General features: G+C 36.4%; 1 protein-coding gene and 1 pseudogene across 1 annotated transcript in view; one reads left to right on the forward strand and one right to left on the reverse strand.

Annotated features, from left to right (window-relative positions):
* TDRD9 (tudor domain containing 9) overlaps positions 1-26,760 on the reverse strand; it is a 236,276-nt gene that overhangs the window by 147,930 nt on the left and 61,586 nt on the right. The window lies entirely within an intron of this gene.
* Positions 19,559-20,343, forward strand: LOC100016640 (WW domain-binding protein 2-like; annotated as a pseudogene).

Below are 26,760 nucleotides of genomic sequence, written 5' to 3' on the forward strand. Positions count from 1 at the left end.
GAAAGGAGATGGCTGCTGATTGCTGTCACACTCACTAGAGAATCTATCAGTCTAAAATAGTTTTTAGATATAATCTCTTGAAGAAGGTAGGGAAATTTCCTGAGTACTGCTGATTTTTTGGAACCCAACTCTCAGAGGGACAAGGAGGAGTTCTTAGGTAAATTTATCTTCTAAATAAAATGGAAGCATTTCAAGATCAAACAGTACCAACACCTAGGAACATCAAAAGATACAGCCACTATGGAGACAAAGCAAACTGGTGCCTTGCTGATTCAAAAAGGAGTGGACTCTAACAATTCCTGCTCCTTCCCCTTTCAGGGCAGTCCAGAAACAGAAACACATGGTCCTAAAACAGTAAAGAAGCAAATGGCAAAAGAGATTACAGTTGTCCGAAGGCAATATCCCTGGATTCAGAGGTAACAAAAGGAAATTTTGAGTTCCTGAAACACATAAGTGGAAGTTACAAGAACTATTAGTTCATTTTTACCAAGCTACCTCAACTCAACAACTTGAATATGAACACTTTCCCGAATAGTTAAACATCAGAGGTTCGAAAACATACATGACCATTGTCTTTTAAAATTGGTGAAAAAGATAAGCAGGTTAAGGAAAAGAAATATGATCTATTTTGAACACTCCACAGACTGACCCAAAGACATTTTACTTTGTTGTTCAGCCCTTTCAGTCACCCTTTATGGCCCCATTTGGGGCCAAAGATACTGGAGTGATTTGCCATTTTCTTCTCTAGCTCATTTTATAGATGAGGAAACTAAGGCAAACAGTGTTAAGTTACTTGCTTACTGCACTTAGCTACTAAATGTCCCAAGCTAGATTTGAATTTAAGAGAGTCTTCCTGACTCCAGGCCTAGTGCTCCATCCACTTTACCAAAGGTACTAGGTTTCTACTAAAAGGCATGCAGGTAATCTGTTCACATACCTAAAAATTTCAATGGCTAAAATAAGTTACATTTTTATTATTACACATTACACACATTTATTATTACATTATTATTACAAAACTATGATATAGTTTTAACTCTTGAACAGAAGGAAACATTTCCTTTCAATCTGATTTTTCTTAATATTGCTTATTTTAAAAGATTCTTTAAGTGATGAAAAAGTTTTACTAATTTACTTTGACCTTCCTTCCTATTTGCTTATAGATAATATAAAAATAGCTGTCTTGAGATGATTTGCTTCATATAATTTTCCAGAGTTCATAGACTTTAATAGAATGCAGGAAATCATATCAAGTTTATAATTAAAATTAAAAATTTTAGATTTCAAGTTTCAAAGATAACATGTAAAGATTAAAGGATTTTATATTTAATTTTGTTTCATTTAACCAGTGAAAATACTATTTTTAAAATTAATTCATTAAGAATATTTTCCCATGGTAACATGATTCATGATTTTTCGCACCCCTCTTCCCTCCCTGCTCCCAGAGCTGATGAGCAATTCTACTGGGTTATACATGAATCATTATTCAAAACCTATTTCCATATTATTCATATTTCCAATAGAGTAATCTTTTAATGGCAAAACCCCAATCATACCCCCACTGAACCACTTAATCAATCATATATTTTTCTTCTGTGTTTCTACTCCCACAGTTCTTTCTCTGGATGTGGATAGTGTTCATTCTCAGTGAGCATAAGTCTATGATACTAAAGTCCAAAATCAATATTATCTCCCTTCTTCTTCATGAAGAATCATGTCAGCACAAATCATGTCAGCACAAAGTAACATATTGAAAGAACATTAGATTTGGATCAGAAAACCTGAAACGAAATCCCAATTTTCTGACTATCCTTGCTGACTTAGTTTATCAATCTACAAAATCAAAGGGCTAGATCCAAATTATATTCAACCTGAATTCTAAAAAAAATACTATGTTCAATCTTATGTGCAAATTTTTCCAAGGCTAATTGGAAAACACATCAAAGAGGGCACATGATAACAAGAGGACTCAAAATCACAAGATATAAATATTGAAGGAATGGTAGATGTTTAGACACTTGGGGAAAACAAAACATAATGAGTTGTCAGGTAGTGTTCTATTTTGCTCCAGAGAATACAAAGGAGACAGTTGGGCTCAGTGTAAGGAAATGATCATTTGTTTGTGGTTAAAGGAAATATTATTTAGGTACTAGACAGCTCATATGAATTCTCAATTTCCTTTTAACTAAGGCCATGGAATTTTTAGATGATCCAACTTCTATTCCAAAGCTAAATCATATAATCCCAGGAGACTGAAATTATTTGGACAGTCATTCAGTACATCATACCCTACTGAAAATTATAGTATTTTTATTAATGATTCAACTAAAAGTGGGGTGTATGGGGTGCTCAGGGAGGAGTAATATCTTTGGTATGGAGGGCTTGTCGTGCCCTCCTAGGGCAGCTCTCCAGCCTCTGATCCTCACCTGACACCCAGCTCTCACTTGTAGCTCCTAGTAGCTGCCAGCATGTGGCAGTGGCCACACCCTGGGCAATAGCTTCGACAGGCCGGCTAAACCTTGTGAGGGTAGCCATCGGGTCGTCGTGGACCCCTGGTGAACTAGGGCTTTGCTCACCCAGCATGTGAAAACTATTTCGGCGGAACAGGCGGAAGAAACCAACAAGAAGGTTCAACGGCTGAGATGGCGATGCAGCAAGGCACTGTGGAGGGCTTAGGGCGTGTTGGAGCACAAAAGATAACACGGCCATCCAATACAGCCGAGGAAGTCTCCATGTGTAACGACTTTTCATGTCAATGGACCCAGGCTTCCAACGCCGAGAGAGTGGGACTGTCTCTGTGCATCGACTTTTCCACTTAAATCTTCACACACAAGTGTCTTTGTGCACAAAAACGCACAAAGACAATAGTCATCCTCGGTTACTGAGAGACTACTACTACAACTAAAAGTAAATCTTTTAAATAAATATCTGTAGCATTTCTCTTAGAATGGGATGAGTATTATAGTTTACTAAGTTATTAAGATTTTATATATATATAATATATTATATATATATTAAGTTATATATATGTATTTCTTATAGAAAGGGAAAATAATCTTTCCCCAATCTTATTTACTACATACACATTTATCGCAAATGAAATGTTCAGGGAAAAAAAGAAATTTTTTGCCTTAATGAGAAAAAAAGCAGTCGCAAATTCAAAAACATCTATGAAACATTAAAAATGGCACAAAACATGGCATAGAGAGTTCAAGTTTTTAGGAATTCACAGTTTTTTCTAAAGTAATATGTCAAAAAGATTAAAATATAAGCTATAGAGAATGTGTATTCTATGTTCTCCTATTTTCACTTAGATACTAAAATACTATGCAGCAATATTCCATCTAAGCTGTATGATCATCAAATTTATGACTAGATTAAAAATGTTTAAAGCTAAGAGGATTTATGCAGTAAGTACACTTTTAAAATTCATTAATACCAAATGTCATAATACACTTCAAAGATGTCCTCGTTTTTTCCTTTTATATGGATTTTTATATGAGAAAAAATTTTTCTAGGGATAAAATCAATACAAGAAACTTTTGGAGAACTCACTAAATGCATGTTCGGCATTTCTTACACTACTCACTGATCACTTCTGAATAGTTTCAAGGTATATATATTGCCATGATTACATACTTAGAATTTTAATTCTTTACAGGGAATAACTACTAGATTTTTAAAGGCTAAAAACAACTTATTGTTCTCAATTATTTTTAGCTGGGAATTCTCTTGAAATCAGACCAAAAAGGTACCATTATAATATATGTATTAGGTGTTTAAAGTACTTTTTTTTAATTAAAAAAATATTGGTCTTCTCTCAATTAGCATACATTTAAAAAAATAAAAAAGAGACAAAATCCTTTTAACAAATATGTGTAAGAAAGAAAACAAATTCCTGCACTGGCCATGTACAAAAATATATACCCTATTCACACCCTGAGTCTGTCACCTTTCAAGATATGGGGGAAATTTTTCTTTATATTGTTTGGAACCAAGCTTTATGTGACAATAGAAAAAATGGGAAAATTAAGTTGGAACAACAATAGTCCTTAGAGACAAGGTAAAAATATAGAACTAGGAAGAGTTGGAGGAATATGGGGTATGGGTTGCAGGGATTAGAATGGAAGAATACTGAGCACATTGAACTACCATCCTTCCTACAGGCAGGACATTATAGACTAAATCACTGAATGGAATATTGTTTTGAGGGGTGGAAGAGTCACAGAAGATTTGGAGAGAACCAGGAATGATGTGGAAAAATGGAGAAGTAAACAGAAGGGAGGTATATGGAAAGATTAAAGAAGAGAAGAACAAGAGGTAGAGAGGTGAGAAATGACATACTTACATAACACAGAACTAATACTGAAAATATTGCTGAGACCTTTTTAGAAAATGATTCTCACCATCAAATGCATTAGAGACAACAAATGTAAATTCTAACATCATGAGATTAAGGTTCAAATGTCACTTAAAGAGAACAGAATAGATCAGATGTACCCAAAAAATTTCTGTGCCAGAAGTGGCACAATTTTATCATCACCCAAAAGGCTATTCAGGGTTATCCCTTACACATACAAAAGTATATATGATTCCTTATAAAATATATACATAGAACTTTGACCACTCACTTATGGTTACTCTCAGGAGAGATAATTGCCAATGGTATGAAAGAGAGCCAGAATAAAATACAAGTTGAAAAGGGATTCCTTACAAACTGAGAACCCTTCAGATGCATTGTTTTGAGTGACCCTGCACTCTCTGTAGAACCTTTCAGTTAAGATCCTATAATCATAGGCAACTGACATAACTATCGAAGGAGGAAAAAACATGAAAAATCCTTATTATCCAGAATGGGCAACACAATTAAATAAGCTATAGCAATCTTTCATCTATCCAGATACATATAAACACACACATAATCCAGATATACATACACACACTATCCAGATATACACACAAACACACACAAATATACTGCTTTATGTAAACTAAAAACTATTTGTAATAATTCTAAGCTTCTTCTATGGACATTTTTTTCAATTTAGTTCACAGTAATCTTAATATAAATAGAACCAAAGAACCAGAGAATTCCAGAATTAGAAGGGATATCAGCAGCTACCTAGTCTAACCCAAACATACTAACAAGTAATCACCTAGACTCAACTTATAGCTTCAAAAGAATAGGCACAACATCATGAGGCAGCCCCATTCTACTTTAAGATAGTACTACTTGCAAGAAAGTTTTTCTTGACATTAAGCTTAAAAATGCCTTTGAAATTTTCATCACTGCTCCCGTTTGTTCTTTGGAATCCAACAGGTCAAGTCTCTACTCCAACAGAAATTCATTACCTATTTGACAAAATTTGTAACATTCTTTCTGATTCATTTATTCTAGATTATGATTCATTCTTTGGTGATAAGGCCCAATTTCCCAACATCTTTGTTATCTTCTAAACAGCCCCAGTTCCAACAAATGATCCCTTTTAAGGCACAGAATCCGGGTACTTCACCAAGCTCATTGTCCTCTTTTTATGCTCTCCAGGTTTAGCAATTATCCTTCCTAAACTATGACCCCCAGAAATGAACACAATAACCTAGATGTTATCTAAAAAATATTAAAGAGAGATATCCATTCATATATTTGAAAACTCTGATATTCTTAATGCAATTGTAGTTCCATAATGCAAAGGAAGCTAATGGGAAGTATAAATTTTGCCAATTGGAAGGAAGAACTAAATGACTGTGAGGAAAAAAGATCCACAGGACAGGGAAAGCCAGAATACTTTTGAGTCCATGCTGGTCGGTCAATTTACCTGGATCACTAACTTGTTTAAAGAATGACCTGCCTGGAAAAAAAATTTTCAGTTTCCCCGATTATGACTTATACTATATGACAAATTTATCCTGAACTAATGAAATTGCATACTCTCGTTTCCTGCTCTCCTTAAACTTTACTTGCTGTATGTACTTTTAGAATGTATTTTATCTCTAGATAAAGATATGGTTGATTTTTACTGTATTATGAACTAATGTATAAATGAAACACATAATTGGAGAAAAATAAAAAGACACAAAAATCAACAATTGCCCTAAACTTAACAGTACATTTATATTGAAGCTATCTCGTACTCTGGAGACAAAAAGAGGGACTTTACAGGCAAAATGAATTGAGCTTTTTTTTTTTTGGTAGCCACATCACACTACTAACTTATACTGGGTTTCTTGTCTACAACTTTAAGCATTCTTTCACACAAACTGCTAACACTAACTCCTCTCTACCCCACTTAATACTTGGATTCAAAAAAATCAACTTCAAAAGAATAAAACTTTACATTTATGAGCACTGAAGTGGCATAGTAGAAAGCACTGGGAGTCAGGAAGACCTGAATTCAAATCTAGACTCAAGACACTAGCTGTGTAAAATTGGGTTAAGTGTGAAAGGAAATTCTTGGTTCTCTTTGTCTATTTTGAGTTTACACTTGTGAAAAGGGAATCCTTTATTCTCCTTGCCTAATTGGAGTTAAAACTTTGGTTAGTACTAATTTACATACCTCACTATATTGTGAAGACAGGATTAACTATCTTTGATTAAATCAAAACAACCTTGAACTAGGTGGAGGAGCTTCCAAACTACTTAGTGAATTCATACTCTACTTAGTGCTAGGTGAGAAGCCAGTAAAATATTTGGAGAGCTCCACCCTTTTTTCTAACTCAAAGAACCAGAAACTTTTGAATTCTTTTAACAGTTCACATACTCAGAAATGTGTGAATCCTAGGAGTAGAGTTAACACCGTGCTAAACAATCTGTAAACTGTGATTGGCCACTGTAAAGTGGAGCAGGAAAAGGAAACCACCATAAAAGCCACGAAATCCCACGGCTGGGGCAGTCTTGTGAAGTTGAGTCTCATGGAGAGTATATCCTGGAGATAGTTTTTTAAGGGAACTTCACTGGGGACTGCACCATGGATTGTGACTTCAACTTGGACTCTGACTCCTGGACTTCATTAGGTGAGTGAAAAGGCTGACTTCCCTTCCTAGTTTCCTAAGAGAATAGCTTCCATCTTGGAGGAGAACGAGTGGTTACTCACTATCGGCCCTCTTGGTTGAGGACTAATATAGATAGGTATTTTCTCTAACCTCTTTCACATTTCTCTACTTTATTGCTTCCCCTCTATTTTGACAAATAAACTTCTGACTTGAGCTTTAATAATTTCAGTGACCAAGTTATTTCACATAATTTAAGTCCAAACATTAAATTGAATATTTACATTAAGTCTCACAATCTCTACTTATATCAGTTTCCTCATTTATCAACTGGGAATAATAAAAGCACCTACTCCCCAAGGTTTATGTGAGGACCAAATGAAATAATTATTGTAAAATGCTTAGCACAAAACCCGGTATATAGTAAGTGCTACATAACTGTTAGTTATCAGGAGCCAAGATGGCAGCTTAGTAGCAGCAAAAGCTAAAACATCTCTGAAAATGCTCCTTAAACCAACCTTAAAATAGTGCCAAAAAACCACAGGAGTCACAAAAAATAAAAGCAAGACAAAGTGAGGGGGCTATCTTACAGAAAACAACATGAAAGGTACAGAGTCAGTCTATTTTATTTTTTGTAAATTTACTTATTTAATTAATTTAGGATATTTTCCCATCATTACATGATTTATATTCTTTCCCTCTCCTCCTCCTTCCCCCATCCCGTAGCCAATGAACAATTCCACTAGGTTTTACATATATCATTGATCAAGATCTATTTTCATACTACTAATATTTGCAATAGAGTCATCATTTAAACTACAACACTAATCATTATCTCCATCGAACCATGTGATCAAGGAAATGTTTTTTTCTTCTTCTGTGTTTCTACTCCCACAATTCTTTCTCTGGAGGTGGATAGTGTTCTTTCTCATAAGTTCCTCAGAATTGTCCTGGACCATTGCACTAATGCTAGTAGAGAAGTCTATTATGTTTGATTGTACCACAGTGTATCAGTCTTTGTGTACAAAGTTCTCCTGGTTCTGAATCAATTCCTGGAAGTCATTCCAGTTCACATAGAAATCCTCCAGTCCATTATTCCTTTCAGAACAATAGGATTTCATAACTATCAGATACCACAATTTGTCAAGCCATTCTCCAATCAAAGGGCATCCCCTCACTTTCTAATTTTTTTGCCACCACAAAGAGCACGGCTATAAATATTTTTATACAAACTGTTTCCTTACTATCTCATTGGGGTACAAACCCAGCAGTGCTGTGGCTGGATCAAGCAGACAGACTTTTAGTGCCCTTTGGGCACAGTTCCAAATTGCCCTCCAGAATTGCTGGATCAATTCACAGCTCTATCAGCGATGCATTAAAAGTCCCAATTTTGCCACATCCCTTCCAACATTTATGACAATATTAGCCAGTCTGCTACGTGTGAGGTGGTACCTCAGAGTTGCTTTGATTTGCATTTCTCTAATTATAAGAGTTTAAGAACAATTTTCATTTGCTTATTGATAGCTTTGATTTCTTTATCTGAAAACTGCCTATTCATGTCCCTTACCCATTACCAATTGAGAAATGGCTTGACTTTTTTTGTAAAATTGATATAGTTCCTTACATATTTGAGAAATTAGACCTTTGTCAGAGGTTTTATAAAGATTTTTTTTTCCAATTTGTTGTGTCCCTTCTAATTTTGGATGAATTGGTTTTCTTTGTACAAAACCTTTTTAATTTAATGTAATCAGAATTACTCATTTTACATTTTGTGATATTCTCTATTTCTAGCTTGGTCTTAAATTCTCTCCCATAGACAAGTAACCACCCAATTTACTTACAGTTTCCTTCTTTATATTTAAGTCATTTACTCATTTTGAATTTATATTGGTGTAGGGTATGAGATGTTGATCTAGACCTAATCTCTTCCAAACTGCTTTCCAGTTTTCTCAGCAGTTTTTGTCAAATACTAGGTTCTTGTTCCAAAAGCTGGGATCTTTGGGTTTATCATATACTATTTTGCTGAGGACCTTTACCCCAAGTCTATTCCATTGATCCTCCTCCTTTCTGTCTCTTAGCCAGTACTATATTGTTTTGATGACCACTGCTTTATAGTACAGTTAGAGTCAGTCTATTTTCACAGAATAAGGGGGAACCAGAAGCAAAACTACATCAAGAGGAATGCCAATTCAATTGACTATAATACACTTCTCTATTAGCAGCAATGCAATGATCCAGGACAATTCTGAGGGGCTTAGGAGAAATAGCTCTATCCACATTCAAAGAAAGAACTGTGGGAGTAGAAACAGAAGAAAAACAACTGCTTGATCACATACTCTGAAAAGGATATATTAGGGGACATAGATGTAAACCATTACCCTAATGCAAATATTGATAATATGGAATTAGGTCCCAATACCCAGGTTTGGAGCCTGGGTATAAGCCAACTTCAGGATCCTGGGACCCTGGCTATACCTATAACAAAGCATCCCACACCTTAAAGTCCAAAACCCTGGCACCAGCCCATAATGAAGCCCCAGAGTCTGTAGCACATAGCCCTTTAAAGATTGCAGTGAAGACACTGCCCCAGCTCTACGTCCTAGAAGTCCATTACGTTCGATTATACCACAGTGTATTAGCAGTTCTCATAAATCTCAGTCCATATACCAAAAAAAGCCTTGGAAAATGAGAAAACAGCAAAAGAATCACCTAATCATAGATAATTTCTATGGAGACAAAGAGCAAGACAGATTCAGTGGGGGAAAGTGAGAACCAAGTAACCACACACAAAACATCAAAGGTAAATGGTAATTGGTCTCAGGCACTGAAAGAACTCCAAAAGGAATTAAAAAAGAAAATAAGAGAGGTGTAAAAAAATGGGAAAAAGAAATCAAAGTAGTAATGAAAAAGAAAATACTATTTTAAAAAGTAAAAGTGGTCACCAGGAAAATGAGGCAAAAAATATGATGAAGAAAAGAGTTTCATAAAAATAGAACTGACCTACTGCAAATAAAAAGACAAAAATGTTGTTGATTGTTTCAACTAGCTTTTTTTGGTTGATTCTCTAGGATTCTTTAGGTAAACCATTATATCATCCGCAAAGAGTGATAGCTTGGTCTCCTCATTGCCTATTTTAATACCTTCAATTTCTTTTTATTCTCTAATTGCTACTGCTAGTGTTTCTAGTACAATGTTAAATAATAGAGGTGATAATGGGCATCCTTGTTTCACTCCTGATCTTATTGGGAAGGCTTCTAGTTTATCCCCATTGCAGATGATGTTTGCTGATGGTTTTAGATATACACTGTTTATTATTTTTAGGAAAGGCCCTTCTATTCCTATACTTTTTAGTGTTTTCAATAGGAATGGGTGTTGTATTTTATCAAAGGCTTTTTCTGCGTCTATTGAGATAATCATGTGATTTTTGTCAGTTTGCTTAAAAATATGGTCTATTATGTGAATGGTTTTCATAATATTGAACCATCCATACATTCCTGGTATGAATCCTATCTGGTCATAGTGAATAACCCCTTGTGATGACTTGCTGGAGTCTTTTTGCTAATATCCTATTTAAGATTTTTACATCTATATTCATTAAGGAAATTGGTCTATAGTTTTCTTTTTATGTTTTTGACCTGCCTGGTTTTGGGATCAGTACCATGTTTGTGTTGATATGGGATTGTCTAGGTAATTTATTTCTTCCTCTGTTAGTCTAGGCAATTTATAATTTTGTAAATATTCATCCATATCACCTAGATTGCCATATTTGTTGCCATATAATTGGGCATAGTAGTTTTTAATGATTGCCTTAATTTCCTCTTCATTGTGAGGTCTCCCTTTTCATCTTGGATACTGTCAATGTGGTTTTCTTCTTTCCTTTTTTTAATTAGACTGACCAGTACTTTGGTCTGTTTTATTTCTTTTTTCAAAGTACCAGCTTCTGGTCTTATTTATTAAATCAATAGTTCTTTGACTTACAATTTTATTAATTTCTCCTTTGATTTTTAGGATCACTAATTTAGTCTTCATCTGAAGGTTTTTAATTTGTTCATTTTCTAGTTTTTTAATTGTCATGCCCAATTCATTGACTTCTGCCCTAATTTGTTAATATATGAACTCAAGGATATAAATTTCCCCCTCAGTACTGCTTTGGCTGCATCCCATATGTTTTAAAAGAATGTGTCATCATTGTCATTTTCTTCAATGAGTAGTGGTAGTTTCTTGGTGACCGAGAATGACTATTGTCTTTGTGCATTATCATCTACTGATGTACCCTCATGTGGCTTTGAAGTCCAAAGGCTGAGGCACAGAGTTTGTGGCATATGGGGCATGGAATGCCAGTTGTTACGGGAGGTGCAGTTGTGGCCTGGTGTCGGCATTCACGCGCAGCGGCAAGACGTCAATATCGCTCATCTTCAAAGGTGGCGGCGGCATGGTTAATGTGGGTTAGCCAGCTGCTTCTGTCAGAGGCAGCAAGTTCTAGTTGCTTTGGTGTAATGCCAGCCCACTTCAATGAATTTCTTCAATGAAATTATTAATTTTTTCTACGATTTGTTCTTTAACTAACCGGTTTTGGAGAATCACATCGTTTAATTTCCAATTAATTTTTTATTTACCTCTCCATGTACCCTTAGTAATTATTATTTTTATTGCATTGTGGTCTGAGAAGGTTGCATTTATTCTTTCTTCTCTTTTGCACTTGTTTGCAATGTTTTTATGCCCTAATACATGGTCAATTTTTGTGAATGTACCATGTGCTGCTGAAAAGAAGGTATATTCCTTTTTGTCCCTATTTATTTTTCTCCAAATGTCTACTAACTCTAATTTTTCTAAGATTTCATTCATTTCTCTTACCTCTTTCTTATTTATTTTTTGATTTTATTTATCTAGTTCGGACAGAGGAAAGTTCAGGTCTCCTAGTAGTATAGTTTTTCTATCTATTTTATCCTTAAGCTCCACTTGTTTCTCCTTTAGAAATTTGTATGCTATGCCATTTGGTGCATCCATGTTGACTACGGATATTTCCTCATTGTCTATACTGCCTTTTATCAGGATGTAATTTCCTTTCCTATCTCTTTTAACTAGATTTATTTTCACTTTGGCTTTGTCAGATATCATGATTGTGACTCCTGTCTTCTTTTTTATCAGTTGATGCCCTCTAGATTTGGCTCCATCCTCTTATTTTCACCCTATGCGTGTCCTCATGTGTGTTTCTTGTATACAGCATATGGTAGGGTTTTGGATTCTAATCCACTCTGCTATTTGCTAGCATTTTATGGGTGAGTTCATTCCATTCCCATTCAGAGTTATGATTACCAGCTGTGTATTTCCCAGCATTTTGATTTCTACTCCTGATCCTGCCTTTTCTTCTTTCACTATTTCCTTCTACACCAATGTTTGTTTTAATTCAGTCCCCCTTAGTTCCCACCCTTATTTTACTTCCCTTTCTACCCCTCTCCTTTTTATTCCCCCCCTTATTTTCTCTGTAGTCTTTCTAAAATTACCCCACCTTCTCCCTCTCTCGTACTGCTTTCCCTTCACACCAGTCCATTTTTTACCCTTCTACTCCCCTATAGGGCGCAAATCTATTCTCTCTCCCAATGAATTGGATTGTTCTTCCCTCTTTTGGTCAATTTCAAATCATTTAAGAGTTGAATACTGTGAATCTTAAAATTTCTCCTACTCTACCTTGGAACATTTGGTTAAGGCTATTCCCCATTTTGAACAATGAAGGTACTTAGGAATGTATGTGAGAACTTTAAAATTACTCCCCCCATACTTAGGCATACTTTAGGGGAAGATAAAGTTGTAAAACTCCTTAGTGAACAATGAACCCATACCTATAGTGAGGCCAAGCCCTTAAGCTAGGTCTATTTTTAGATCTAATACAAAAGGGTGCTATGTACCTATGAAGGTCAAACTAATCACTAAAAGGTCAAGCAACTTACAAAGGGCAAGCTTAGCAAAGAGGTGAGAAGTACTCAGAAGATATAATCTACCCAGAGAAGGTGAGAACTAAAAACTAAGAATGGGCTGTCCTAGGAAAAGTGTCTACAGTGATTGGTAGACGTGAAAATTTAGGGGAGGTGACACAAGAGAAATTTCTCTTTAAAAAGAGCTGTGTGAACCAGTTCAAGGGAGTTGAAATTAATTCAGCTCTGAAAGCTGAATTTGAGGGTCTCTCTCAACACTGGAGTTTTGCTTGGAATGACCTTGTGGTGAGTGATTAAAGACTGATTAGTCTCTCTCAGACCTAGGCCAATGGCCTAGGCCCTTAGGCCCTTTCCTACTATTCTCTCTCTCTCCCTCTCTCCCTCTCTCCCTCTCTCCCTCTCTCCCTCTCTCTCTCTCTCTCTCTCTCTCTCCCCCTTTCCTTAATTCCTTCATTTATATTAATTAAAATCTCCATAAAACCTAGCTGACTTGGGTATTTCATATTTGGGAATTTTCCCCATGCTGACCACTTACTTTTGATATAAAATCAAGATGCATTGATGTTCTCCCCCCTCCTACCATGAGCTTCTTTGTGACATATAAATTTACCCCCATTTGTTTCTTTTCCCGTTTCTTTTAGTATTAACCTTTTTTTTTAGCTCTAGTTGGATATATATATATATGCATATACATATATAGATCCCCACATGTATATGTATTTATGCATGCATATATCTATATACCTATTTAAGTCTTGTCCTTTCATCCTATACAGTTTGTGACTGTTCCCTCTAAGTGTAATTCTTCTAGCTGCCCAGGATATAACAACAGTTTTTAAGAGTTACCAATGACCTATTTTCTTATGGGGATACATAACATTTTAACTTATTAAGTCTCTTTTAAAAAGGGGGGTTGGGGGGCAGCTGGGTAGCTCAGTGGATTGAGAACCAGGCCTAGAGACGGGAGGTCCTAGGTTAAAATCTGGCCTCAGACACTTCCCAGCTGTGTGACCCTAGGCAAGTCACTTGACCCCCATTGCCTAGCCCTTACCAATCTTTTGCCTTAAAGCCAATACACAGTATTGACTCCAAGATGGAAGGTAAGGGTTTTAAGAAAAAAATAAATAAAAATAAATAAATAAAAAGGGGGGGGCAGTGGTTTATTTATTTTCCCTTTTTTAATTACCTTTTAATGATTCTCTTGAGTTCTGTGCTTGGACATCGAATTTTCTGTTCAGGTCTGGTCTTTTCTTTACAAATGCTTGGAATTCTTCTATTTTGTTGAATGACCATACTTTCCCCTGTAAGAATATAGTCAGGTTTGCTGGGTAGTTGAATCTTGGTTCTAGACCTAGTTCCCTTGCTTTCTGCAATATCATATTCTGTGCCTTTTGGTCCTTCAGTGTGGATGCAGCTAGACCCTGCATTATCCTCACTGTGGTTCCATAGTATCTAAATGACTTCTTCTTGGCAACTTGTAATATCTTTTCTTTGGTCTGGTACTTGAATTTGGCTATAACATTCCTGGGTGTTGTCAGTTGGAGATTAAGTACAGGAGGTGATCTGTGGATTCTTTCATTCTTCACTTTTCCCTCTTGTTCTAGAATATCAGGGCAGGTTTCTTGAATAATTTCCTGTAGTATTGTGCCCAGGATTTTTCTTTTGTCATGGTCTTCTGGTAGACCAATGATTCTTAAATTGTCTCTCCTCGAACAATTTTCTAAATCCTCTGTTTTGTGAATGAGATACTTCATATTTTCCTTGATTTTTTCATTCTTTTGGTTTTGTTTTATAGTGTCCTGCTGCCTTGTGAGGTCACTTAATTCTAGTTTTTGTATTCTGGTTCTTAAATACTGGATTTCATCCCTGGCTTTTTGGTCATCCTTCTCCTTCTGGTCTGATTTTCTTTGGAGATCATCTTTCATCCTCTTTACCTCATTTTTTTCTCCTTTGCCTCATCTTTCATCTTCTTTGCCCCATCTTTCATCTCCTTTGCCCCATCTTTCATCTCCTTTGCCCCATCTTTCATCTCCTTTGCCCCATCTTTCATCTCCTTTGCCCCATCTTTCATCTCCTTTGCCTCATTTTCCAGCTGTTGATTTTGGCTTTCAAGACACAATTTTCTCATCTTAGTTCAAGCACCTCTATTTCCAGATGACTTATCTTAGTTTTTAAGTTCTTTTCCCAATTGTCTTCAGCCTCTCTTAATTGTGTTTTGAATTACATTTTGAATTCTTCAAAAGCTCGGATTTCTGATTTATTGTTTGCTGATCCCTCCCCCTCTGTTCCATTCGCTATATAGAAGCTTTTTTCTTTTTCTGTTGTTTGGTCATATTCACCCCTTCTTTGCTCCTCTCATTTTTTTGGTTTTGGGGGCTTCTGTCAATCTCCCCTTTGGAGCTTTGACAGAAGATCTCTCAGTGCAGTCTGTGGGGGAGGGTTGTTGGGGTTTCAGCTTCCTTGTTCTCTGGAGGCTTTTGATTGGATTAAAGTCCAGCAGTCAATGAGGGAGGTGTGTGGAGGCTGGGCTTCCCTGAGTTCTGAAGACTTTTGATGGGATTAAGTTCAGATGGGTTGGGCTGGGTGTGTTCTGAGGCCAAAACGTCCTGGAAGGCTGGAGCAAATATGGAGGATCTCCACAGCTCTGGCCAGGCTGCCAGCTCTATGGTCCCTCTCCAGCTCCTGACCCGCCCTCTGTGTTTGACGCTCTGAGCTTGGCATAGCCCTGCCCACAAGGTACACCCTCCAGACCAGCACCTTTGCCCACCCAGAGCTGAAGGCTCAGTGCTCTAGGTGGGCGGGGCAGGGGGAAGGTCTTGGGACCTTCCTTCTGCCATCCCCTTAAACCCAAATGTTCTCAGATTCCAGCTTTGGGGGGGGGTGTACCTTTTGAATTGAGTCCAGCAGGAGGGTTCCTTGGCTCTGTCTTATTGTTAGTTTTGATTTTCAGTCCCCTAGGAGCATTCAGTTTGTGATCAGAAAGGAAGGGTATTCAGAGGTCTGAACTTCTGCTCCTTCTACTCGGCCATCTTCTATTGGACTACTTGAAAGTCATGAACAAAAAATTTCTTATAATATGATGCCTAGGCTTTTATCAAAGAAAACTGCACTGATATTCTTGAACAAGAGGGTAAAATAGAAATTTGAAGAATCTACAGATCATTTCCTGTAATAAATCCTCAAATGACAACTCCCAGGAATGTTATAGTCAGTTTTAAGAGCACTAAGGCCAAGAAGAAAATACTGCAAGCAGACAGAAAAAAATTCAAATATTCATTGATTCCAGATCAGGATTACAAAGGATATGGCAGCTTCTACATGGAAGGATGGGTAGGCTTGGAATATGATATTCTGAAAGGCAAGGGAATTGGATTTATAACCAAGAATCATCTACCCATCAAAACTAACTATATTCTTTCAGGGGAAAGTATATTCATTTAATAAGACTTCCAAGTATTCCTGAAGAAAAGATGAGAATTGTAAAGAAAATCTGATGTCCAAAAATAAAATTCAAGAGAAGCATAAAAAAGTAAATAAGAGAAAAAATAAAGATTGAATTGTTTATATTTCTAAGTAGAAAGATATTTATAACTTAAAATTTTAATCATTTTCAAAGTAGTTAGAAGAAGTATACATAGAAAGGCTATGATAGAGAGCTGTTTAGAATGATATGCAAAAAAAATCAAGGGGTGAAAATGAGGGTAGCATCAAGAGAGAGGTAAAACGAAATAAATGTCACATAAAGAGGTTCAGGGAGGAAAAAAACTATTGCAGTGGAGGGGAAAGATGAGAGTGGTGATAGGAACCACAAAAATCTTTACTCTTGTTGGAATTGGCCCAGAGAGGGAAGAGCAGCCAAGATTCATTGTACCTGTATAGAATCCTATCTTACCCTATTGATAAGTGGAAGGATGTATAAGAAGGAGGTTAGTGGGAAGAGGATTAATAAAAGGGAAGGGAAATTGGGGGGGGGGGAGTGATTAAAAGACCAGAGAAGTAGAAGAAGAAGCGTGGTGTCTTGGTGGTAAGGAGGGTAATAAAAAGGGGGAGAAATGAGGAGTGATTAAAAGCAAAACACTGGTGTGGAAGGAAAGAGTAAAAGGAGAAAGGGCAGGATTAAAAAAGGAAAACAAGATGGAGGGGAATACACAGATGGTAATTATAACAGTGAATATAAATGGGATGAATTCACTCATAAAATGGAAGTGGATTAAAAACCAGAATCCTACAATACGTTGTTTACAAGAAACACATTTGAGGCAGGTAGACACACCCAGAATAAAGGTAAGGGGAATAAAACAAAATCTATTGAGCTTCAACTGAGATTTTTTTTTAAAAAGCAGGAGTAGCAGTCATCTCAGACAAAGGTAAAGCACAAATAGATCTGATTAAAAGAGATAAAAAAGGTTAATTACTTCTTGATAAAAGGCAGTATATAACAATGAAGTAATGTCAGTACTTAACACATATGCACCAAATGGTGTAGTCTCCAGATTTTTAAAGGAAGAAAGTAAAGGAACTTAAGAAGGAAACAAGCCAGTAATGGCAAACCTTTTAGAGATACAGTGCCACGTATACCTGGGAGGGAGGAAGAGCTCCCATTGGGTTCCTGGGCAGAAGTACAGTTGATATGAAAAAATGTCATCAGGCACAGTAGAGAGAGAGAGAAGGGAGCCTGAGTCCCTCTGTCTTTCTTGGGCACCCATTCTATAGGTTCACTACCACTGAAATAAACAGTAAAACTATACTAATGAGGGACCTCTCTACCTTTCCTTATCAGAGCTAAATAAATCTAACCAAAAAACAAATAAGAATGTAGAAAAGGAAGTAAATTAAATTTTAGAAAAATTAGACTTACTAAATATCTGGAGGAAATTGAATAGGGATAAAAGGGAATAAACCTTTTCAGCATCACATGGTACATACACAAAAAATGATCATAAAATAGGGCATATTTTTCAACCAAATGCAGAAAAGCAAAAATAATGCAACTTTTTTGGATCATTATGCAATAAAAATTATAATCAATAAGGGTTCATGGAAAGGCAAATTAAAGTTCATTAGAAACAAATTTAAAATCCCCAATTAAAGGGTAAATTGGAAATCCTAAAAATCAAGTAATAAATGCAACTAGAAGTTGGTTCTATGAAAAAATAAAATAAAATAAACAGAGCATTGGTTAATTTGACTAAAAAAAAAGAAGAGAATCAAAAATTAAAAGGATGATTTAATTAAAGCAAATATTAGGAGCTATTTTTCCCAATTATATGATGATAAATCTGATAATGTAGGTGTAATAGATGAATATATACAAATATACAAATTGCCTAGATTAACAAAAGAGGAAATAGAATATTTAAATAATCCCATCTCAGAAAAAGAAATTGAACAAGTCATCAAAGAAATTCCTAAGAAAAAATCCCCAAGGCCAATGGGTGAATTCTAACAATATATAAAGAATACTTAATCTCAATATTACACAAACCATTTGGCAAAATGAGCAAAGGAGTTCTACCAAATTCTTTTTATGACACAAATATAGTGCTAATTAATACCTAAACCAGGAAGATCAAAATCGAAGAAAGAAAATTACAGGCCAATTTCCTTAATGAATATTGAGGTAAAAATCTGAAGTAAAATACTAGCAGAGAGACAATAGCAATATATCACAAGAATTATTCATCATTACCAGGAAGGAATTTATACCAGGAATGCAAAATTTGTTTAATGTTATGGAAACTATCAGCATAACTGACCATGTCAATAACCAAACTAACAAAAATTACACGATTATCTAAATAGATGCAGAAAAAGCCTTCGACACAATATCACACCCCTTCCTATTAAAAACACTAGAAATCATGGGAATAAACAGATTTTTCCTTAAATCAGCAAGTAACATCTGCCGTGAGGATAAGTTAGAAGCTTTCCCAATGAGATCAGGGGTGGAACAAGGATCCAAATTATCGGAACTACTATTTAATATTGTACTAGAAATGCTATCTTTAGCATTGAGAGAAAAAAAATTGAATTAAAGTAGGCAAAGAGGAAACTACTTTCACTCTTTGTAGACGATATGATAGTATACCTAGAGAATCCTAGAAAATCCACTAAAAATTAGCTGAAATAATTAATAACTTTAGCAAAGTTATTATTTAGCAAAATAAACTCACATAAATTATTAGTATTTCTATATATTTTCAACAAAGCCCAGAAGCAAGTGTTAGGAAGAGAAATTCCATTTTAAATCACTATAGATAATATAAAATACTTGGGAATTTATTTGCCCAAATGCAGGAATTCTATGAACACAATTATAAAACACTCTTCACACAAATAAAGCTAGGTTTAAACAACTGGAAAAACCATTAACTGCTCAAGGGTAAGCCAACCTAATGTAAAAATGATAATCCTACCTAAATTAATTAACTTATTCAATGTCATATCAAACTACTAAAAATTATTTTATAGAATAAGAAAAAATAATTAACAAAATTCATGTGGAAGAACAAAAGAACAAGAATATCAAGGAAACTAGTGAAAAAAAAATGAAGGATGGTGGCCTATCAGTACCAGATCTTAAACTGTACTATAAAGCAATGATCATTTAACAATATAGTAGGCTGGGTGGCCTGACCATGGCGCTCAAAAGGAACCACTCAGAGAGTGGAGTGATTGCCAACAATAGAGAATATTCTAATGACCTATGATCATGTGGAGCTCTCCCTTCAGTGACATGGATCATATGACAGATCCCTTCAATGGAACCAAGAAAGGCAGCCTCTATTTAACTCCTTACAGAGTTATTTTTCTGTCCAAGGGGAGAGATTCCATGCAGTCATTCATGATGCCATTTTACCTAATGAAGGACTATGAGATCAAGCAGCCTGTGTTTGGTGCAAATTATATCAGGGGAACAGTAAAGGCAAAAGCAAGAGGTGGCTAGGAAGGATCAGTTGTTTACAAATTGACCTTTGCAGCAGGAGGTGCCATTGAGATTGGACAGCGAATGCTACAGGTGGCCTCCTAAGCTTCCAGAGGTAAAGTCCCCAATGGAGCTTACAGATACTCTTACATGTCCAATGGAGCTATGCTTTTCCCATGCCAGCTGCCAATGGAATGTACCCAAACCCTCCAAGCTATCCCTTTGCTCCACCTCCACCCGAGTTTTATCCAGGACCTCCTATGATGGATGGAGCTATAGGGTAAATACAGCCCCCAACCACCTCCATATCCAGGGCCCATGGAGCCACCTGTTACAGGTGGCCCTGATGTACCATCTACTCCTGCAGCTGAAGTAAAAGCTGCTGAAGCTGCTGCCAGCACCTACTATAACCCTGTCAATCCCCATAAAGTCTACATGCCCATGGACCAGCCCCCACCACCTTTGTACTACCCCCCAGAGGACAAGAAGACCCAGTAGATGTCTACATCTACTTCTACTACATCTACTACAGTCTCCTCATCACTCACCTGGGTCCCTTATTTCTCCAGAACTGAGTTTGGATTTGGTGGGGAGGCTTTTGTCAGACCTGGCCTTTCCCTTTAGGTCTGTGTGTAGTTAGCAGTAACAAACATGGAGAGAAAGGGAGTAGCCTGGGAGAGTTCCAGCTGGCCTAGAGACACTGATACCTCTCCTCCACCTTAATCAGTGGGACTTTCCACTGGAATTGCCATTTCCAATTTACTCCTATTGCATTAACACAGCATCCCATAAAGGAGGGGTGGTTACTATTCAGCTTCTCAGCTTCTCCCTAGAACTCTTATTTTTTTATTTTTTCATTCATTTTGGACTATACTTGTGGCTCCTCCCAGCTCAGATCAGCAGAGTTATCTATCTCCCCGTCCTGGGAAGTTGGCTTGAATTTATGGCCTAAAGGTCCCCTTCCAGTTCCTATCCACATTCCATCACCACTCTCCAGCTACGAAGCCTAGTTCAAGTTTCCAGGGTGACCATAAGATGGGCAGTGACTTGCCCTCAAGAGCCCCATCTTTTCCATTCCTCTCCCTTTGGGGGTATCACACCTGTTCAGATTTCCCTGTTTTTTTTTATAGCCCCACCATTTTGTTGTGGGTTTTGATTGTAAGCCTGTGATACCCAGGGTGGATACCCAGGGTGGGAGAATAAAGGGAAGACTGGTCAGCTGGGGAGAAAACATATAAATGATTGCTCGGCTTTGCTCCCTTGTATTCTGAAATCATGCTTTTAGAAGGTCTTGAGGATCCCTCCTGTGCTCTGTGGGCTGCCTAAGCTCAGAGCTAAAGATTGCACAACCTTTCCCACCCTCCTTAGGTCTCCTCGATAGGCAAAAATCAGGTGTACTTGGGGCCTGGATTAGTCCTGAGTAAAAAGTATCTGTTGTCAGTCCCAATTCAGTTTTCATCTCTTCTCTTTAAGCTTCATGCACCTGATTGGTGACTCTCCCCTGGATGCGCTAACTTCCTTTGATTTCCTCTTACTGGCCAGAGTTCGAGAAGATCTTTATTTAAAGAGAACTCCCTGTTTATTTGAACAACAATTCAGTTAATATATTGTGAAATAAAACCTCTTGCACCTTGATTTATTTGCCAAAACTATGAAGTAGTAAAGATGAAGTAGCTTGAAAAAAAACAAAAACAATATAGTACTGGATAAGGAATAGAAGGGTGGATCAAAGGAATGGAGTAGGAGTAAATGACCTTAGCAATCTAGTGTATGATAAACCCAAAGATCCCTGCTTGTGGGATAAGAACTCACTATTTTACAAAAACTGCTGGGAAAATTGGAAAACAGTATGGCAAAAATTAGGCTTAGAACAATATCTCACACCCTATAACAACATATGGTCAAAATGGATATATGATTTAGATATAAAGGATGACAACATAAGTAAATTAAGGGAACACAGAATAGTTTACCTGGAAGATCTATGGAAAGGGGGAAGTATTTGTGATCAAATGTGATAATGAATAATTTTTTGATTATATTATATTTAAAAGGTTTTGTACAAATGAAACCAATGCAACCAAAATTAGAAGGGAAACAACAAACTGGGGGAAATTTTCACACCAAATTTCTCTGATAAAGGTCTAATTTCTCAAATATATAAAGACTTAAGTTAAACTTGTGTGGGGTGAGATTAAGTTTTGGTTTTATAAAATTATTCACTTACAAAAATGAATAACATGGAAATATATTTTGTGTGATAATATATACATAACCTAAATTAAATTGTTTGTAAGCTCCAGGAGAGGGGAGGGAAGAAGAAATAGGGAGACAATTTTGATCATATATCTTCAGAATACTTATGTGAAAATTTGTTATTACATGTAATTAGTAAAAAATAAACAATTAGAGAATGTTATCGAATTACTGATATTAGTTATTAATTTTCATCATAATCTTTATTATTATTTAGAATATTTATTAAACATCATCTTATTAGCAAACTATATGGCCTTTAGGATGTAGTCAAATTCTCTTCCTACTGTCTATCATCTTCAAATCAAATGAGTATGCCATCGAAGTCATTATCAAAATCATTGATTTTTTAAATGCTAAAATAACATAGGACTATTGCACATCCTAGGGAAATTCCACTGCAGACTTTCTGCCAAGATGACTTTGACTATTAACTATTAACTCTTTGAGACTATCCATAAGTATTTCTGCTTCCATTTAACTATATGTCATCTAGTTCATTTGCCTTCCTTTTAGTCTATGTAAACAATACCAATAAATCATATCTCTTATGTATCTCTTATCTGTAACTGTAAAAAATTTACATTTATATAATATGCATTTATATTTACCTCTAGTTTTGTCATAGATGCAAATTAAGTCACCATAATCATTTAAATAAAGAAGCAACAGATTATATTGGAGTATCCTCTTCTCCTAACTTCTGTGTTTCTAGAGAGGGAACCACAATTCCCACAGTTATCTAAGCTGACAACCTTGGTGTCATCGCCAACTCCTTACTCTCATTCAAGCCAAGTCAAGAACCTACAATATTTTTTAGGCATTGTGCTAAGTAGAAGTGGCACAATAAACAGCAAAAAAAGGACTCCTTGCTCTCTAAAAGCCCTCAGTTATCATGCTATCTCTCCAATAGACTATGTAAACAAAATATAGAGGATACGTTGGAAGTAACCTCAGAGAGAAGTTATTAAGATTAAAGAGGACCAGTAATGACCTCTTCAAGAGGGTGAAAATTAGCCAGGATTTGAAATCATGAGGGAGAAATGAGGAACAGAGTAGACAACCAATAAAAAAAATAAAAACAAGAAATAGAGTGTACTGTTTCAGAAGCAATGAGGAGACCAATGTTACTGAATCACAGAATATGTGTATATAATTGAGGAAGTAGGTGTAAGAAAAATGGAATGTCAGGAAGAAAACAGGTTATGAAGGGCTTTAAAGGCAAAAAGAGAGAATTTGATATTTGATCTGGGGGATATCTTTCAGCAACTCTTATTTCTACTTCACAATCTCTCATATAACATCTCCATCTCTTGTTTCACATAACCACCACCCTGATTCAGGCCATCTTCACATTTCTCATTAACAATGTTAATAATGACCTTTTTAAGGTCCCTGCCTCAGATCTCTGTTCATTCCAATCCTACTCTACTCAGCTACCAAAGTCACCTTCCTAACTGTAGGTCTGGTTGTCACTCCTTTATTCAATAAATTCTAATGGTTCACTATTACCTGACAGATAAAATATAAAATCTTCTGTTTGACATTTAAAGTCCTCTACAATTTGACCCCTTCCTATTTCCAGTCTTTAGCCTAACTACATTGACTTACTTGTTGTTCCTCAATACAACATTTAAAACTCTTGCCTTGGTGTCTTTACACTGGCCGTCTCCTGAACCTGGAATGTTCTGGCTCTTCACTTCCTTCAAGATTCAACTCAAATCCTACTTTATGCAAGCAAACTTTTCTGGTTTTGCCCACAGAGAGTTGCTTCCCTCTGGGACTACTTTCCATGTATACTACATACATCTTATATGTACATACTTATTTGCATGTTATCTCCAGCATAAGAATGCTCCTTCCAGGCAAAAACTGGGTTTCTCTTTTGTATGATTAATAATCTGGCACATAGTAAGTACTTAAAAAATGTTTGTTAATTAATAGGCAGTTTTTTAAAAAGTAATAAGATTATTAGTGTTGCATAACTTGTTCTTGTTGAATCCATGCTTCTTCTAGTTATCAACTATTCAGTTTTAATGATTCACTATAAAAACTTGCTCCTTCTGAGGAAACTGATGGAATTAAGATTAGGACAATAAAAGGCTAATGATGGGAATTGAATGACCCACACTGACATCACCTTGTGACTCAATTCTAAAGCTAGTTTAGTTTCTATTCAATTATGAGTCAAGTCCAAATTCTGTCTTATAAGAAGAATTTATTCAATTGTGGAAATTGAAAAACAATTTTATTGCACTGTTTGAACCTAGTCCTATGTAGCTAGGAAACTAGACTACCTATAACTGCTGTTTTAAGATCCTTAACCAAGGACCTAGGTTGTGTTGAGTCTTATCTGAAAACTGGCTCCATACTGATCAGTTATTGTTTCCATGTTTCTTTGATTGCTTAGAGACACTTGTGGGAAGTAGGGCATCTTTTCCGAATTCAGGGAATTGTACCTGTTCACGCTGACCTTTCCAACTCGGAAAATCCTTAATATCTCCCCCAATTAGAAATCAGATTATCTGATGTTGTATTGTTTCCTTCCAAATAATAATTAATATTATTTGATTAATTGTTTTAATGTATAAAAGTCTGTCTCCCCCTGTATTCAGGATCCATCCTTAAGCTGAGGAAGGCACCTCTGGTCCTGCCTTGATGGGCAATAACTAAGTTAATAAATTGATATGCTCAGAAGATCTAACTTTAGTTTCCTTGGTCATTTCATTTTTCACCTAATACACTTCCTATTACCTGCAAACCTTCTCCAATTCTTTTCCAAGATTAGTCCCTAATGGTTAGTATACTATCATCTGCTTTTCTTCTTCCTGTACCAGTGAAACTGAACCTCTGATTGCTAGAGAAAAATCCTACTGCCCATTCTTAGCTATCTGTTCCTTCATTCCTGTCTTTTTCAGGCCTATCACCTTAATAGTCTACTCTAGAGATCAGCCTGACTCTTTTACCATGCTCTTTGAAATTCCTGCTCAAATATAAACTTTCTTCCATTTCATTGCTACTTCCATCTATTGGCACTGAAAATTGGCTCTCCAAATGAAAATGCATCCCCAATCACATAATTTAATGCCAAAATCCAATTCTCAATCCTAGAACTTTCAATTTAACAAACATTACTAAATTCTTACTGTGTCTGCGCCATTATACAGACTAGGCACAGAAGACAGGACCCAAAAGGAACTGCCATTCTACTGAAGAGATAAAACATATACACAGAAAAGTAAATACAACGTATCTTAAGAAAGCAAAGAATGATCAACTAGGTGCTCAAGAGAATAAAGCCCCAGACCTAAAATCAGAATAACCTAAGTTTCAACCCAGCCTCAGACACTTACTAGCTCCATAACCCTGGGAAAGTCACAACTTCTCTCTGCCTCAAGTTTCCTTAACTATAAAATGGAGATAATAAGAGTACCTGCCTCCAAGGGCTGTTGTGAAAACAAGTCAAGATATCTGTAAAGTTCTTAGTATAGTGTCTGACATGTAGTAACTGATATGTAAATGTTTATTCTATTTTCTCTTGTCATTAACTATAAATTAGGTCACAAAATTTTGGGCCTAGGAGAAAGATGTCATCACATGGGTCCCAAAACTTCGGAATCTACTTCCAATATAAAGTGTTCCATTCTTTTTTCATATTTCATCAATAGAAATTACAAAGCAGAAACCAAATTGCCCTTGCTTATATGAATTAAAAGAAGTTGAGTTCCAGATGCTGCTCCCCTCATGATGGCAGGCACTTGTGTTTATAAGGACAACCACACTATCTCCAGAGAAGATAAAATACATTTCTTTCTGGAATCCAAAATAAAATAAAATTCAGGGTAAAGTGACTGGCATGTTTCATCAACATTCTATTGAAATTGTGATTTTCACTGAATTCATCAAAATTCCAATTGTTTCAAAATTATTTTCTACATAATGTTCTTTTCATTTTATAAACTGTTCCCTTAGTTCTACTCATTTTGTTTGCACAAAGATCTTCCCAGTTTCCTCTGAAATTGTCTATTTCATCATTTCATATGGTACAATAATACTCCATTACATTCATACATCACTATTTGATTACCTATTTATTAAAAGAAAAGTTTCCAATCTTTGGCTGTCATTTAAAAAGTTACTATAACTGTTTTTGGGGTGTATGGGGTGCTCAGGGAGGGGTAGTATCTCTGGTATGGAGGGCTTGTCGTGCCCTCTTAGGGCAGCTCTCCAGCCTCTGACCCTCACCTGACACCCAGCTCTCACTTGTGGCTCCCAGTAGCTGCTAGCATGCGGCAGTGGCCACACCCCAGGCAACGGCTTCGACAGGCCGGCTAAACCTTGTGAGGGTAGCCATCGGGTCATAGACCCCTGGTGAACCAGGGCTTTGTTCACCCAGCATGTGAAGACTGCTTCGGCCGAACAGGCGGAAGAAACCAATAAGAAGGTTCAACGGCTGAGATGGCGACGCAGCAAAGCACTGTGGAGTGCTTAGGGCATGTTGGAGCACAAAAGACAACATGGCCACCCAATGCAGCTGAGGAAGTCTCCAGGTGTAACAATTTTTCATGCCAATGGACCCAGGCTTCCAACGCCGAGAGAGAGGGGCTGTCTCTGTGCATCAACTTTTCCACTTAAATCTCCTAAACGCACAAGTGTTTT

This window comes from Monodelphis domestica, chromosome 1 (genome assembly GCF_027887165.1).
Source record: "Monodelphis domestica isolate mMonDom1 chromosome 1, mMonDom1.pri, whole genome shotgun sequence".
NCBI classification, from domain to species: Eukaryota; Metazoa; Chordata; class Mammalia; order Didelphimorphia; family Didelphidae; genus Monodelphis; species Monodelphis domestica.